This window comes from Stegodyphus dumicola, chromosome 3, assembly GCF_044657685.1.
Source record: "Stegodyphus dumicola isolate Sdum_Otavi_A_Nest chromosome 3, ASM4465768v1".
NCBI classification, from domain to species: Eukaryota; Metazoa; Arthropoda; class Arachnida; order Araneae; family Eresidae; genus Stegodyphus; species Stegodyphus dumicola.
Window position 1 is genome coordinate 229,631,425 of NC_140770.1, and position 14,387 is coordinate 229,645,811.

The following is a 14,387-nucleotide window of genomic DNA, read 5'->3' on the forward strand; positions in this document are numbered from 1 at the left end:
GTGCATAGATACTGCCTATTGCTTAGTTGGCTTTTTTACAGATATTTTCGATATCGTATTATAACTCAGAACGCACAAAATTTATATCATTTAAAGAATTATCTAATCGTTGCCATATGTTCTATTCAAATACTATAATAAAGCTAGAACGATGTATAAAAGAAATTAAGCAAACAAAACAAAAAAGAAACAATTTTTCACAGACTATTGAATATTTCTCATTCAATTAATTCAGTTCTCACTTCGCGACAAGGCAGACATACATGAAAACTTAAAATATCTGTATTAACAATTACGAAGTAAATCTCAAATCTAGAAGATACCACGAATCTAGAAGCACGAATCTTAATATCTTAAATCAAGAGTCATCATTACGTACAATTATAAAATGTATAGCATCATACGGTATAGTTTCATCCCCGAAGAGATATTTCCTTTTTTTTTTTTTTTTTTTTTTTTTTTTTTTTTTAACAAAACATGCGACGTATTAAAAATTATCCATCCAATCATGTGCAAAAGCACACAGTTAGTCAACTTCTTTTCTCTCATTTTTGGCTATGATATTGCTATGCGAACTATGCTGTATTGACATAAAGTATGATTGTATCATCACATGGCCTAACTTATTTGTATGCTGAATACATCTTTTTTTATTACGCTAAGAGTAAAAAATCTGATATGTACACCACATGACCTCCTTGTAAGGAATATTAAATTATACGCATTTTTTGCTGCATTTCATTTAAACGTAGTTCCTCAAATTACATTAGAAGGAAAAAATACCTAAAAACTCAAAATACCTTCATTTAAAATTGAAAGATATAGAAAAACATAAACACCGAATACAGTTAAAACAACTAAAAAAACAATTTTTACATTTAAAATTACAGTTTTTACGCAAAAACAAGTAGTTCGGCCAACAGGCAAGAACGCAGATTTTTCGGTGCACGAAACTAAAATTTTCGTTTTGGTTCCTCTCGACAAAAAGACACTGAAGGTGCAGAAAGACTTAATTCACTGCTATGTTAAGTTTCAAATGTAAACAAATATGGCTGCTATAGTAAAAAAAAATTAGGTTTAGCCGCTCTTAAACAACTTTTAAATTGGTCATGATTCTACAACTATTGCATGCAGATTAACTAAAGGCATAAGAACTTTAATCGAAAGATAAGAACAGCATAATTCGATAATTAAATAAAGCAAAAAATGTATAATTTACCAACATTTAAGAATAAAAAAAAAACGAGCTCACGGAGCCGAGTGACAAACAGAGTGAGTACATATATATATATGTCTTTATATACTTTTGGTGCAGCCGATTGAAACCAAAAAGTGAGGTGCACAAGTACATGTTATATCAGTCCTATGTGCAAAATTTCAACGGTCTGAGGCTACTCCCTATTGAATTATGCGAGATACATACATATATATGTACGTACGAGAAAAAGCTCTTCTGAATCCGTTTTAAATCGTTTTGTAATTCTTTTGTGGGAAAAGAGTCATTTATTCTGGCCTTACATACAGATGTCACCCAAAACCATCGTTAAATTGCATTCGACAGCGGTCAAAAAGGATATTTATATTGAACTGCTCTAATATGTAGTTGTGCATCTCCCTTTTGGTTGTAATCGGCCTCTATATATGTATATGCCCACTAAACTTTTAATACCAAGAGAACGAAAAAGTTTCGTAGAGATTTCTATAAAGAATACAATTGAATACAGCTAACAATTGAAACCGATTTGGAAAAAAAAAAAAAAAAAAAAAAACTTACTGAATTCTTAAGACAACCAAACTTTGTTCCTTGCAAAAGAAAGTAGAATTCAAAGCTGCTCTGGAGAAGCAAAAATTTTGCAGCTCTTGAAAAAACTAAGCGATAAGGTTCAAAGTGTCCAATAGCAGAACTAAGTATTTTAACACATGTTCAAATCGTCCTGTCCTGTTTTTAACAGGGATTCGCGTATATGGTTTTAGATCAATTTGTTATTTTTTTTGAATGGTCAATTTGCATAATGTTAAGTTTTATGGTTTCTTTGAGTAGTCAATGGGGCACAATGTTATGTTTTATTCTTTTTTCCAAGTGTTTCGAAAGCGTTTGGGAAAATTTTGGCGCATTCGAGATTCGAGTTTTCAGTTTTATATGAATTTTAATGTTTTAAAGGTAACTTTAATTGAATCTTTTTTCGGTTTTTGATCTCAAACGAACCAGGAAAACGAAACATATTAATCTACTTTTATGAAGCTTTAATTCATTTTCCCCTGATGAGTTCTGAATTGGAGCTTTAGTAAAAGGAGATTAATTTTTATATTTTTATAATTTTGTATATTTTCTCTTTCGCACCTTTTTTTAGACTTTGTTCTACTATTAATTCTTATTTTAATTTTGATTTCTTTAGATATTGTCTTAAACCTCTTATACACGGTTGCAATTATTAATATTGTTGAGGAATTGCCTTGCTTTGATTCCAATTTAATTTTAGCTTTAGATGCTTTGAGCTTATTTTACTTCAATCCTGCAGCTATAGTGCTGGACGGGTTTAAAATATGTTGTTTTTAATTTTTAGCCTGTTATTATGTTTCTTTGTATATACATACAGAAAGAGAGAGAGAGAAAGAGAGAGACAGACAGATAGATAGATAGATAGATATACATACATACTCGTGTACAAAATTAAGAGAAAACACGTATATACATATTTATGTATATAATTAAAGGGAAATATTCCTATTAAAATTCTTATATTTCAAATAAAAAATGTTTATAAGTATTAAATAATAACAGTCAAATCGGCGTGGAAAAATTGTTTTACTAGCAATGGCCAATAGTACTGGATATCCATAAAATTGTAACAAAAATTATTAAAGCCATATAAAGGAAATTACTTAAAAATGAGCAATTGAAAAGATAATGAATACTACCGACTCTTCAGGGAGGATTAGCTTATTTCACACTCCTTCCACCGTTCAGACATCGTATTTCGTCTTATTATTATTAAATATGCAAATCGAAAGTAGAAATGAAATTAAATGTAAATATTCCCCAAATTTAGCATACTCATTGCATATCAAGAATTTCCTACGCGATGTAATTAATTTAAAATTATTTGGTATGAAAACCTTTATTCAAAGGAACGATACTTACGTTTATTTCAATAAAGGAATTATTTAGAACAAAAGATTTAGAACAAAACGTAAGTAACGAATCAATGAGATCAGCATAACATGTAAAAATTTGAAAATCAAATTTTATAATGCAAATGAAAATAAAAGGATTGTACATTAATATATCAAAGTATTCAATTAAATGAAACGTCAAATTTAAAAATGAATTAGGCCAGAATAATTTTTAAAACCAAAAACTTACTCTGTATATCGTTTTATTATATTATTGTTATACTCTGTATATATTTTAACTACAATGAAATATATTTTTTTTTATTCCAAAGGTAGATGTTTTGCTTGTTGTTTACAGGTTTATGAGAATAGCATAGATTAAGTTGGTGAAAACTGTAATTGCGGCATGGCTAGAAAGTGCGACTAAATATTAAATCGAATAAGTAAGTAAATTATTTTTTAAATTTCTGGCTAAAAGTCATGAAATAGAAAAAAGATAGAATTTATTCTATTGAATGAAGTTAAAAATCTTCATGCAAAAACGAGCCGTAATTGCAACTTAAGAAAGTTAATTGGCTCTGAGTTAGTAAAAGCTTAGAAGCCAGAAAAAGAATATTACAAATTTTTATACTTTGTCCTATTTACATGTATGCAAATCTTCCAATATAAGCTATCCAACTTTATCCTCCTTATTAAAGATTTCGGATATAGCCTTCTTACATCTTATATTAAAACATTAAAAGTAAACTTAATGCCTCCCTTTTTGATAAATAAATTGAGTAGGTACTTGGTTATCCTTTAGAGTGCTAATTAGTAAGTAGATTTCATTTTTAATATCTTGAATGCCTGTACAAATATTCTTTATTCTGTTGGTTTGAATTATAAAGGTATTTTCTATTACTTTTTTGGAAGTATTGGACTTCCAATTGATTAATTCAATAGTAGTGTACTTAAAATTTCTTTTTTTGTCAAAAATGTTTACGGCGTGAGGATCAATAATTTGCAAGATAGAATATCACATGTTGATTATTATTAGTAGGACTAAGTATGAGAATGCTTATATAGATTTTGAGTTTTTCTGATGCTTTATTATTATTGTTGTAATATAATTAAGTAAGTATATCATCTATGCATTTGTAGGTATTTGCAAATAATTTTTATTCGAGTGCTTTTAATTTTAACTAAAATTTACACTCTTGTGTAAACAGAAATAAATTGCAAATTCGTGTTGAACTGTTAGAGCTCATGGGAATTCCTCTGACTTGTAGAAAAATATGTAATTTAATAAAGTTATTAAATAATGTACACTCAAGGTTTTTCTAATTTTTGATACTAACTATTGAGTGAACTTGTGGAAATAATTTTGGAATATCTAGCAGGCTGCCGAAAATATTTTGAAGAGGTAAAGATACATAAAGCTTTTAAAATTCGTAGCAGCTTATTTCATGTATGCTTATTTTTTAATAGTGTATATTACTAATAGGTTATTGTTAATGATCCAGCTGTAATTGTGGTCTTTGTTGACTAAATTATAAATTAATGTGCAGATTTTTTTAGCTTTTGTGTAAAAGATGTAATCAATATTTTTCTTATAGTTGTTGGTACCATTGGCAGTAAATCTGAATTTAATAGGATCTTTATGAAATTTAGGAATTGCTAATCTGTTGCAACTTGGAATAAGTGAAATTTTTAGTTTTTTGTGAAATGTAAAATATTTTTTAACTATTGTAGTCTCTTGCATTTTGGTATGTTTATAGGTAAAGGGGCTATTTAGTTCTTTCTCTAATATTTGAGCATAAAATGTATTCAAATAATACTATTTCTAGCTTTATCGTCGACCAGATGAGCTATTTGTGCACCAGTATTGTCCCCCATAAGCAGGAACCCAGGACAAACTGCGCCTCTGAAAAGTCAGACATAGGTCTCTAAGATTTCCTCTCTTTTGTGAAACAGACGCAGGAGCGTACAGCCTTCCGACATAATGCCTGCTCAAACCATTACATCTCCCCCACAGTAACGATATTTTTCCCTGAGAAGGAAGGAATGGTGTTCTAGGCTCTCTCCAGATACAGGTACGCAAAAATCAGTGGGGCAGACTGAATCGACTCATCTGTAAAGAGCATAGTGCTTAACTCAAGTCTGATCCTAGAAGCATTTCGTCCGCACCATACTGAATGCGCTGTCTTACGTGCTGCAGTGAATGGGATCCAAGCAGCTGTACTTTTAGCATACAGGCATACTTCGTAAAGCCTTCGAATAACTGTAGGCCTTGAAACTCGGGTTCCAGCGGCAGCATACAGCTCACATGAGAACTGTGAAGCTGTAGCAGTCCTATGTCGTCTGGCTGAATGTGCCAAATAGCGATCCGTATTCGTTGTCGTGGATCTTTTGCGCCCTTGTTCAAGTCATTTCGATATGAATGCAGTGTCGTGAAAATGTTATCACAAATTGTAGAAGATTCTGTGCGTTACACTGAGCTCTGTAACCGTTTGCGCTTGTGATTGGTCTGCCTCCAATCCACCGACAATTATCCATCTCATTCTGCCATCCATACGCAAATGGCTACTCATTTCACTTGATACGTTATAAAAGTTTACCGAAATCGTGTGAGAAATATGACGATTGTCAAAAAGGAGTCGGAGCGCACAAATCACCGAAAACTTCTCGTTCGCTTACATCTCCTTCGCAATCAGAGCTCTGCAGACCCACACGAATATGCTTACTTATTCTATTCTGAATATTTGCATAATTCTTCTGTGGCATAAATAGCACCTTTACTTCAACACCTTTCGTAATAATAGACATCATTTACAAATTATCTTAATTTTGCAGTAGAATGTGTATATATAATACACATATTGCCTGCAAAAAATAGAGCTGTTAAATTGCAGTTAGATTAAACAGGAATATATTTAAAACGTTTTTATTTTTGTTATTATTATTTATAAATGGATATTTTTGTTGAAATATGATACTCGGAATTTTTCATGTTTACAATACTTCGTACAAGGAAGTTAAACTATTGAATAAAATTTACAAATTCGAAGCCTTTAACGAGCATACACGAGTATAAAGACTATTATACTTTTGCAGTATATATTAAAGTAGGTTTTAAAATATTTGGATTATATTCACATTTCTTTAAATGTTATCAGTTTTATAATTATTTAATCTAATTTAAAGGTTTGAGTTACTTAATTTAAAATATTTTCCAGTCAAACATTTATTTAATCTAATTCGAATGCTGTAACATTTATTTTTATTTAAATTTCAATGTTTAAAATTGTACTTTTATCTCGATTTGCTAACAAAAATATTTAAATCCAAAACTTTCCTTGCGAGAACACAGGTATTAATTATGACTTCACTCATGCGAATCAAATTCTACATTCTGACATTTTTGATCGTATAACTTGATCGATGATTGTATTTATCGTCATGAAACGATAAATGCTCTTAAGCAGTTACTAAACGTATTTTCGCGCTTTCAGGATATTTTTAAAATTCAGAAGATAGCAGTTTTTGTATTAGCGCACAATTTATTCATAGCACAGATTTCCTTTCATAAATTTCAGGACCTTGAAACAACATTGAAATAAGCGTTTTTTCCTAATTTTTAAACAGAAGGATAAATTTGACGAATTCGTAAGTAGTAAATTTACAAGTTCCATAGTTTATGATTGATACCAAACCCTTTCTTATGCTAATAAATATTAGCAATATTAAAAGCTGTAATATATATTTCAAGATAAAAAGAATTTTAATGGTAATATCTCCTTTTGTGGTCAGAAGATGGTAAATAAAGAAATAAAAATCATTTTATAAGAATATTAGCAGAAATAAAATTGATTATTTGTAAATACTACGTAAATTTGTCTCATTAATTAGAGAGTTTAGTAGTTTGTTTAGATAATGTCTCAATTTATCATTTATAATTATACCTATACCTCGATTTACACGGTACTCGTTTTACACGATTTCGGTTTCACATAGTTTAAAAATTAACGGATATCAAAAACTTGGTAAAAATGTATATTCGGTTGCATATACGACATATATTTGAAAACATTTTTGAATCTCATTTCTTTGGTAACACTGGTGGCAACAATAAGAATGGGAATTCCCCGTGTTGTAAAAGGGGAATCCCCGTAATATCAACAGTAAAACTATTTAGTTCAGGTAAACTAGTGCAGTATCAGTACTTTAGCAGCAAAGCTTACATCATTTTTATCTACAAATTTGAATGTTTACCGTTTTATGTTTCAACAGTTATATTTTTTGTGGCTTTTTTATGATTTGCGTAAATTTTTTAAGGTTTTATAATGCCAAAAGATTCGAAAAAAATCAAATAAAAAGAAAAGTTATTTCTGTAGAAAAAACAAAAATTAAAATTTAGATCGTCTACTACAGTTGTTGCTAAATTTTACTCCATGAATGAAAGCACAATGAAGACAATTAGAAAAGTGTAGCAGAAGAAAAGACTAATAGTTCATGAAAGTGATGACTTTGATTAAGCTTATAATACATTTTTTGAATGATCTTATATTTTCCTAATGTAAAATAAATTAAATATATGCTTCTATTACTTACGTCTGCTTGTTATTTTGTGAATGAAGTATAACTTTACTTATTATAAGATGTCTTACTTTTGTTTTATGTAAATAAATAAGTAAATGACACACATTTAGTGTATTTTTCGTTTTACACGGTTTTACATAGCAAATGCCAAGATTTCGATTTATGTGTAAATCAAGGGATTGATGTGTATAAGATTATTCTATATAGTATTATTATTATTATATTATTTATATTATTAGAGTTTTTAGTTTGTTTCGATAAGGTCTCAGACGTTTTCGAAAGCATTATCAAAGGCTCCTGACCAATCTTGAAGGACACAAAATTTACAAAGAAACATAATTGAAGTAGATCTTCACACTACTGGCTGTAATTTTCCAAATGTAAGGGAGAGTTTCATAAAAATATCAAAAAATTTTTATGTTAAATGTAAACAGACGTAAAAAAAGGAGCTGCTTTCACATCAGATTATTTTTTAACAGAGAAAAATGTGAAAACATTAATTATTATGCTTGGGAGAAAACAGTTTGTTTCATTTCATGAAGAGAAATGAAACTACTACAGTGTAAGAAGCACTAAGCATTAGGTGATAATATGCAGAAGGTATAGTGGTTATCCTCGCTGACTGCCGTGCCGAAAGGCCCCGGTTGGAATATTGGAGGAGGCATAGATGTTTGTATAGTGTCCATGCGGCATGGGGGCACTCTAAATTTGCGGCGAGCCGAAAATCCTCTCCAGAGGTTGGTAGTAGGGGAAGAGGGGTGCGAGACTCTCGGGACGTCCCTCCGCGGTGCTATCATCAAATTGGGGGTGGAACTGAGTTAAATCGCACTGTCACCTGTAAGGTACTCAAGGCTGTTGCCAACGACAGGAGTAAACTTGCGCTCTCTGCCACAGGACTGAATTTCGGGGGCTTGGGATGACTATTGGTCAGACAAGTGAACATTAGCAACAACAATAATGTGCAACACCTTCAAATTTTGAATACGGAGAATTTTAACTCGAATATTGAAAATATAAAAGGCTAATTTAAAAAAAACATGCTGAACTTCAGCAACAATGCGACTCAAACCTTTAAGCTATGAGTTATAAAATTATTTGTTGTTCACTATGTTCTCTCTTCCGAAGTAAGATGCACGTTTACATATTTAAGCCTTTTCTGTATGAATAAACATAAAAAATTGAAAATAATTTGTCCTTGTATTCTCCTCATTTTACGGTTCTGAAGAATACAATTGTGGGCATTTAAATAATGTATAAACTTTTATTAAAACCATATAATGAATACATATCCCCAAGAGAGACATCTGAAAGGTTTTCCTTGAGAATTCCCTTTGCATTTTCTATGCTCCAAAGGTAAGTATCGTTCCTCTTCTCTGCATGAAGTTTTAACAAAATTTATTTACAATTTCACATCTATCGACCCAGAGTCGGTTCAGAATTTAAAGTAAAGATAATATTGATGGTATTGACTACATTAATATAAAAAATATATGATTGAGGATGCCAACGGGAACTTTTAGCATGCAACTGTAGTTATTTATTTATAAGTGATAAAATTTTGCCTTAAATTTTACATAGCATGCCTTCGTAGTGTAGTGGTCAGCACACTCGGCGCGAGTTCCAGGAGTCCGAGATTCGAGTCCCGGCGGGGTCAGTGCTCGTTTTTGATGTCTCCTGCTTCGAAATAACCTAATGTTTCTACAGTGGCACCCGAACTAAAAAAAGGTGGTGGATGATGATTCTCTACCACCAGGATTTGGCGACCCGGTTCCCTAATCCCCAGGCGCCCTTTAAAAGGGGAGTATATAAGGTATTGCTCCCGTCTTCTTCGTATGCCTTCATGGTGTAGAGGTCAGCACTCTCGACCCGTATTCCAGAGGCCCGAGGTTCCAGTTCCGGTGAGGGCATTGCTCATGTCTCCTGTTTCAAATAACCTATTGTCTCTACACAGTAACTGTTTTTGTCAGATGCATACATGCAAAATGGTCAGTTCGATTTAAAGAAGACCATTTCAAGTTGTTTGAAGGCAGTTTTCCAGTTTCAAATCCCCTTTCAGGATACTACCTGCTCATATTTATATGAACTATTTGAGCTCACTTTGTTTTAAAATCGCTATTTTGAATTTAAATTCTCAGTGCACATAATAATTTCGTGCTTTTGAAGGTAAGGCAGGCGATTTCATAAATATATTATTCATATGAACTTTATTTATCTCGCAAGTTGTATCTTAAATATTTTTGACTTTACTATAAAGCGCGATTAATTTCAGCACTTTACGTTATCCGAAAACTTTTCCTGTATATCTTTTTCCTTATGCAAAATCTATTCAATGCTCTAAAAATGACTACATGCTTTTGCCCTTAAGGTTTGTTTTTCACTGTATTCTGTTGCTCGGGAACTCATTATTTAAACTCTTTCGCTATTGACAGAGGCATTTCTTTTTCTACCACTGATAAAAGTTTTAACAATTTTCGTCTTTCAATTTTAAAGAACATTCTTCCCATAAAACAATCGCTATAATAGCATTGTTATTTTATTTTCTTCTTCTGTGAGTCGACTGAAGTGATTTTCAAAGCTCAATTTGCTGGTAGATATTTCTTTGTGAACGAAAATCATTGCTTAGTTCTTAAACCATGGAAAAGTCGAAAATATTGCTTATCAGCATGGTTTAGCAGGTTTATGCCAGATTTAGAAAACTTTAAAATTTCTAATTACGAAACATCAATATTATTTTAGGAAAGGAGAAAGTAATATATGTTCCATAACTAGTAATTGATGCACTTTTAATGTCTCTTAAATTTGTTCTACTAGAATTATCCAAAAATCTTCAGTTTTCGAGTTACATTGAAAATTTATGTTTATTTTCCCAATCCAGGTATTCGAAAAATATTTAAAGGTTTGTCCTATATTTTTAAAATTATCTTGTTTCTATATGTTCTAGATATAATTATTCTTTCCTTCTTATTATTATTTAATTACTTTTTTATTTAAATGATGTATTTCCGGTATACTACATTATAATTTCCCTTCTCGAAAAAGAACTATTTCTTTACAATATATGCTTATATTATTCTTAATGAAATAAATTACGGTTATTATCTTATTTAAATCCATTAAAGTGCTCCGTTATAAATGTTTTGAGAACTACCGGTTACCTCACGTATAGCGAAACAATTTTGAACATAGAAGTTCTTCTTTCCTGCAACACATGTACAAAGGCAATATTAATATGATTCATAATCCTGCTAAAGTATATGTTATAAATGCAATGATTTGCATCGGCTTTGTGTATCTCATGGGCAAAATCTTGCACCATTTAATAGGTTTTACGAAGACAAGCATAGTTCAGGTAAAACAATTTCTTAATATGAGATCTTTAAGTAATAATATTGTTATAATGTATGGCCTGCAAAATGTTGTTGATGAGCAGAATGTTACTGCCATTCCATAAGTTGCGTTGGCTTAATGCAGAGAAGGCTAAAAAAGAAATTACTAAATGTCAGTCGTATAAACTGCCAAATAAAAACTGTATCTCCTTATGGATGGCTTGTCAGATGATCTGTCAACTGTCTTTGGTTAAATGATCTGAAATTGTTTTAAGAAATATTAATATGATTCATATTTCTTTCTTACTTTCATGTAAGTAAGTAAGTCATGCTTCTTTCTTACGCACGTAAGTACTTTCATGATTCTTATTCTTACTTTCATGAAATTAGTAATAGTAAAGTTCTTAGTATACGATAGTGCTATTACTTTAAACTGCCAAATCATTTCTGAATAAGTTAAGAGACTATCAGACGATTTTCAACCCATTTTCAAATAAAAGGATCACAGGTTGAAGAAGAAGGTTAAAATAAAACTAATTACTAATATACCGATCTAACGGTTATTACTAATTAGAAGCGTGGGATAAAAACCTAAATTCCACTAGCTTTGCAAATTACAAACTGATATGACTAATCTAAGCTTGGCTCATCTCTAGCTAAAAGCACAGATATTGTGGCTAACAAATATTACTCGCAAGTTCAGTTGCAACAGAAGGGAAACTAAAACGAAACGACGTCCAACCACTGGTACCAAGAAGTTCATGAAAAAAAATCAAGAACTCGGAACTTATGCATACTTTAACTAATTTGGTAAACGCCGACTAAAGTAGACATTAGAGTAAAGCTAAAAGAATAAGGTAACTGAAATAGTTAAAATAAAACTCTTACAGTGGTATCGACATGCATAACCTAAGGTCAGATGGAAAAATTGTAAAACTGATAAATTACCATTGAATTTCCATAAAATCTCAATAAATAAAATACAAAAACATTTAAAAACAATTTTGCATTTAGCTTTATGTTCCATAAAATATGAAGCAGTATTTACATTATAATAAACGTTATGCAAGGTTTACTGTCAAATTAACGCTAGAAGCAACATTTAAGTAAGTTCTTTAGTAGTTTCATGGAAATGATGACATTTAAAAAAGATCAATAACAAACCTCCCTGTAACTCAGTTAAAATACTTCCAGTCTCACCATTTTTTTAATGTAGCTAATAAAGAAATGTCCTATCAGTGTATCATATGAAAATTGTCATACTGCATGCGTCTGCGTAACGTGTCAGTACGATAAAAACGCAAATGTAAGCAACATATAAAAATTATTAAGTTTAGGCTGTGAAAGTAGTCGTTTGAATGTACAGTAAAGCTCCAGTTATAAGAAATCATCGTTCAACGCTGAGCGTTTTCTCATGGCGTAGCTAGTAGATCTTCCGGAAACTGGGAAATCATTGGCTCAAATCCCGGCGAGAAACGTAGCTGATTTTTCACGTTTCCTAACCTGAATAGCCTAATTAGTTGTATGATCTTAATTGGACTGCAAAATTTCGGTTATTAGTCAGCAAGACCGTTTGTTTTTCTTCCCCTATGCAAATAAATAGATTTTGTTGGTAATTTATTAAAGTGATTAGAAGCGTTTTTCTTGATTGAGTAGTGTACTGGAAAATATAAATTTCGCGTATAATTTTCAAAAGCTATTAAATTGCTTTAATCAAACAAGTAAGCCTTCTATTGATTCTATTTTTTGGCAAGTGCGCAGCGTTGAAGGAAAAACAATTGCTTGCCGTTTGCAGGTTAAAAAGGAGTTATTTTCATCTGTTGATTCGGAAAAGGCATCCCGTATTTTATTGCGATTGATCATTTTGTGCTTTTCCTTACACCAGTATTGGTATAAAGTTGATTATATATAACTTAAAATCCAAATCCTCGTATCATTTCTGTCTGATAGGTCCAGTTGCCTAGTGGCAAAGTTCTGCTTAGTTAAATTGTTATCATTACGGCACAGTGCGTGGAAAAACTAACCCATAACATGATGCCCAGTTTCCTCAAGATAAGCTCCATCACATTATTCTGAAAGAAAAATTTACCATTTTAGAATATGAGTGATGCACAGCAAATTGCACCGAAATGTAGCCATTTAGTGTGAGAGATTTGAAAATTCTTCTAAAATTGGAGCAACAGATATAGACTTTTGCACTATTTAAACACATTATTTTTAAAAGAAACTTCAAAAATAACTCACCGGTTTGTAATTGGTTTCAGCCGAGTTTTTAAACTCTAGAGAACCGAAGTTTTCATCGAACTAAAATTTATCATTGTATATCATGTAATTTGTTCACAAATATACCGTGATATTCCCATTGTGATTACCTTTCAAGAGCGAAATTGAATTGTCTTCTTTAAATAAAGTTTCAATAACTTATCTGGTTTTAATATGCATCTTTAGAATTCATATACAGTTTATAATTTCACTTATACCAAAGATAATTATGAGCTTGGTTCTTTGTAATAAAAACCATATATATATATTTTTTAAACCAGATAATATATTTTGATTATGCCAAACCACAGAATATATCAACTCTGTGATTAAATACAACCACTTCAATATCTTTTTAGTTGTAGAGTGTTGGTTTTGCTTCATATGTTATTCGCCTTCATTGAAAGAAATTAGAAATTTGACATCTGAGGTTTTTTATATTTATCACTTTACAAAATATTTGCACTTGTATATTCAGTATAATGGGGGTTCTTCAGACCTTTCTACGGTACGAAGTTTAAGGTAATTTAAACTTTTATTCCAATTTAGAGGAATTATATTGGAAGTTATTTATGTGAATTAACCACTTATTCTATGCGGCGACTCTGTACTGTTACCTCTCTCTTTTCGTTTTCCTGCCAGAATGCAAGTTAGTTCTCATGCATTTAAGTGAGGGTTTGAGAATGTTTTAGTCAGAGTGTGATGTGCCTGCTGATGGTCACATATCTAGTGGTTGTTATACGATAAATATTCTTCCCTATGGCATTGCTTTATTCTTGACAATAGTGCTGTCACGCCGGTGGTTAAGAGCCAACTTGCGCGATCTGTTTAACTTATTGAGTTCTTAACAAAAGAGTCTTAGCACTTAGCACGTCTCTGTTACACTTTCCAAGACTTAGCGATAAGTCACTGACAGTCTTGGGAGTCTTGACTTAGAGTTTATTACCAAAACAAGTGAACCTCTACAGTAGCATGAACTAAACTATAATTACAAAATTTCAGGTTAACTGAAGTTCGAAATGATTTCGAAATTTTCCTTTAATATTTAAGATGTGTTGTGATTCAATTTTAAAGACACTGATTTAAATTTAATCTTTGCATAGACAC